Raw genomic sequence first — 4,146 nt, forward strand, 5'->3', positions numbered from 1 at the left:
GTTTCTCTCCGGTGCCATACTAGATCTCGGGACGAGATCCTCTCATAGTGGTGGAGTGTTGTGACACCCCAAGATCGGAGCTTCAGATGCCTTCCATATGTTCCGGGTTTCGCCGTGTGTTTCATTTGTGCCTGCCCTTTTATTTTTTGCTTTGCATCATGTCATCATCTCATAAATCTTTTAAAACTCAAATAAATAAACTGTATGGATTTTCAGTCCATTTAAACCGAGGGATTTCATATGGTGATTCTCTTTATAACATATCTTCCCGATATTAGGGAGCTATATTAAATATTCCATTAATTTGAAATCATCGTAACACACATGCAAAATAATTCCAATGTCTATTCCTCTTCGAGTTTGACCTTCAAACCTTGCCAATATCTCTCATCTCTTTATCGAGGCTCCTCCTAAAACCTCAATATTTTTAGACACTTCTATAACCAAGCCCTAGTTCCAACCCATTTGATTTAAATTCAAATGAGTGTGAATGACATCTTTCAATCATGTCTCCCCTAATTTTCATGGACCGTGCACATTTTTACGAGTCTGTAAAAATTATCCACATGTCCAACTCTTTCTTTTTCTTTCTTATCTCTGTTTTGTTTTTTTTTTCTTTTGTTCTTTAGAGCGAGCGAGAGAGAGTCAGCCCAGCCGGCCTATAGGCCCATCCAACTCCGGCCCACCTAACTCCTCTAACCCTACCCGATCCCCAGCTCTCCCTCTTGCTTTCCCCTTGCGCAGCCAGAGAAGGCAGATAGCACGCGCCGCCCGACTCCCATCTCCTCGCTCTCCCCCGATCCCCATCTCCCCCCCTCGTTCCCGTGCTGCCGCCACATGTTGCTGCCAGGGAGAGGAGCTCCCTGCGTCCGTTTCCTTTGCCGTCTCCACCGGGAGAACCCCCCTCGCCGGAGGCCACTACCGCGACCCTGTCGGACACCAGAGGCTCCCTCCGTTTGGCTCCTTCGCTACGGTCTCTGTCGAACATCGGCGACCTCGAGCGCCGTGCCTCCCCGCGCCACCACCGGAGGGGACAACTCCGGCGGCCCCAGCGCTCGCGCCAAGCTGATGTCAAGCCCCGCGCATCGCCATCCAGGTGACCTTGCAGGAGGCCGCTGCCGCGCCTTCTAGCCTCCTCCCGCGCCCTACATCGAGCCGCTGGGCCAGGGATCGCCAGATGACGTCCCTGCTGCCGGGGAACCTCGTTTTCCACCCGTTCCCGACTCCGGCGCCGCGCTAAGCCTCCTTGACGCCCTTGTTGTTGCTGCTCCTCGTAGGTCTTCATGGTGCCCTCGTCTCTGCTCGCGGGAGGATGAGTACGACCGCTGCTTCGATCTGCGATGCGCGAAACCCCTAGGCCTTGCTTCAATCTGGTTACGTCGAGACCACCGTTGCAACGTTGATTCCTCTGCCCCGGAGTACCTCAAGTTCGTCTACACAAGACTGCCAAGTACCTCTATGCACGGATATCGCCAAGTACCACGAGGATACGAGAACAGCATGTTGCCAAGTTCCACGACACCGCATAAGTTTCTTCTTGAACATGTATGACTATAACGTGAACGAGTACCATGACGATCCTCGAAGAGCTCGGATTCGTCAAGTTTCACTACCGCCGACTAGTACGACTACCGTCGCAAAAACAAGACCGTCCAGACCCGGACCGACAAGTACCCCAACATCATGTGTACAACTACCGTCGACCGTGGATTCATCAAGTTCATATCCGAAACGAACATGTACCACTACTTCCACTACCGTCGCGAGAATGCCTACTTCCGCTATGAACTTGATCCGTTCTGATAATGCACGCTCCGAAAGGTATAACCGCCGAGACGACCGCCCGTGAACTAATGCATGTGTGATGTATGAGATGCTCGTGCTTGCTCCGTGCTCGAATTGTCGATGCACGTTGCCCCTCTTTTGCCTTGTTACCGTCGTCTCGTGGGACACCCGCTAACCGGGATCACCCCACCATCTTTTGAACGCTCCTGCCACACTTTTTTTGCACCGACGTCTCGATGAGTTGTCGGAACCGGAACGTTGCCGTGGCACCGTTTCGTTATCGTCGCCGTGGCACCCCTTTCATTTCCGCCACGATGACAAATGCTTCATATCATGCTCTTGTCAACTTTTAATAAAATTGCATAAAACTTGCAAACATCATCGCATCATGATAATAACCTTTAAATGTTTAAATTTGTTGTTGCACCAGATTGCTAAATGCATATGGGGATTTACCAGAATTGTTGTTGTTGTTGTTTCCGGCCTCATTTAAAATGCCTAACTGTGTATTTTACTCATGTTTCACCTCTTGCCATGTTTAACAATATTTAATATTGATGGGCACATTAACGAGAGAGAACTAAATAATTGATGTGGTGTTCCGTCAATATGCAACTCGTTGCATATTGAGTTCCACTTAACTTGTAGTTTTGTTTGTGCCCTTTGTCATGCCATGCCATGTATCATTCAACCGGACATTCATCATACTTGGTTGTGCATCATGCCATGTTTATGTGATGGTTGTTTACTATGTTGCTTGTTTCTTTCCGGGTTGCCTCTCTCGTTAGCTTCGGTTTCGTTCCGGAGTTGTGAGGATCCGTTTGGCTACGTCTGTTTGTCTTCTTCATGGACTCGTTCTTCTTCCTTGCGGGATCTTAGGCAAGATGACCATACCCTCGAAATCACTTATATCTTTGCTTGCTAGATGCTCGCTCTTTTGCTATGCCTATGCCACGATACCTACCAATTGCTTATCATGCCTCCCATATTGCCATGTCAAACCTCTAATCCACCTTGTCCTAGCAAACCGTTGTTTGGCTATGTTACTGCTTTGATCAGCCCCTCTTATAGCATTGCTAGTTGCAGGTGAAGGTTGGAGTTTGTTCCTTGTTAGAATATAGATATTTTGTTGGGATATCACAATATCTCTTATTTAATTAATGCACCTATATACTTGGTAAAGGGTGGAAGGCTCGGCCTTATGCCTGGTGTTTTGTTCCACTCTTGCCGCCCTACTTTATGTCATACCGGTGTTATGTTCTTGATTTTGCGTTCCTTACACGGTTGGGTTATAATGGGAACCCCTTGACAGTTCGTCTTGAATAAAACTCCTCTAGCAAGGCCCAACCTTGGTTTTCCCATTTGCACTAACAATCTACCACCTTCCCTTGGGTTCTGCAGACTCAAGGGTCATCTTTATTTAACCCCCCCCCCCCCGGGCCAGTGCTTCTCTAAGTGTTGGTCCGAAACAGAGTCACTTGTGGCGCCACCTCGAGGAAACTTGAGGGCTGGTTTTAGCTGTACGTAGTGCTCATCCGGTGTTGCCCTGAGAACGAGATATGTGCAGCTCCTATCAGGATGTCGGCGCATCGGGCGGCTTTGCTGGTTTAGTTTTACCACTGTCGAGATGTCTTATAACTGGGATTCCGAGTCTGATCGGGCCGTCCTGGGAGAAGGAATATCCTTCGTTGACCGTGAGAGCTTGTGATGGGCTAAGTTGGGACACCCCTGTAGGGATTTGAACTTTCGAAAGTCATGCCCGCGGTTATGGGCTGATGGAAATTTGTTAATGTCCGGTTGTAGAAAACATAAACCTTAACTTAATTAAAATGGATCAACAGCGTGTGTAGCCGTGATGGTCTCTTTCCGGCGGAGTCCGGTAAGTGAACACGGTGTTGGAGTTATGCTTGATCGTAGGTTGTTCTAGGATCGCTTCTTGATCATAGTTTCTCGACCGTGCCTTGCCTTCTCTTCTCGCTCTCATTTGCGTATGTTAGCCACCATATATGCTAGTGCTTGCTGCAGCCCCACCTCATATTTTTTACCTACCCATAAGCTTAAATAGTCTTGATCGCGAGGGTGTGAGATTGTTGAGTCCCCATGACTCACAGATTACTTCCAAAACCAGCTTGCAAGTGCCGATGATACCGTGCAGGTGACGCAACCAAGCTCAAGAAGGAGCTCGATGAAGTTCGTGTTTGTTATGTTATTTTGTTTCCAGTTGATCAGTAGTGGAGCCCAGTTGGGACGATCGGGGATCTGTAGCATTAGGGTGATCTTCTTCTATTTTGGTTCCGTAGTCGGACCTTGATTGTATCTGGATGTTGTAATGCTTTATTCATGTATTGTGCGAAGTGGTGA

The 4,146-nt window shown here is 48.3% G+C and overlaps 1 long non-coding RNA gene across 1 annotated transcript; it reads left to right on the forward strand.

The window, feature by feature from the left end:
* Nucleotides 1-771: 771 nt before the first annotated feature.
* LOC123081719 (uncharacterized) lies at nt 772-1,748 on the forward strand. The gene is made up of 2 exons (XR_006438770.1): nt 772-1,096; nt 1,278-1,748. It is a non-coding gene; the product is annotated as an uncharacterized lncRNA (long non-coding RNA).
* The last annotated feature ends 2,398 nt before the right edge of the window (nt 1,749-4,146 follow it).

This window comes from Triticum aestivum, chromosome 4A, assembly GCF_018294505.1.
Source record: "Triticum aestivum cultivar Chinese Spring chromosome 4A, IWGSC CS RefSeq v2.1, whole genome shotgun sequence".
In the NCBI taxonomy this organism is placed as follows: domain Eukaryota; kingdom Viridiplantae; phylum Streptophyta; class Magnoliopsida; order Poales; family Poaceae; genus Triticum; species Triticum aestivum.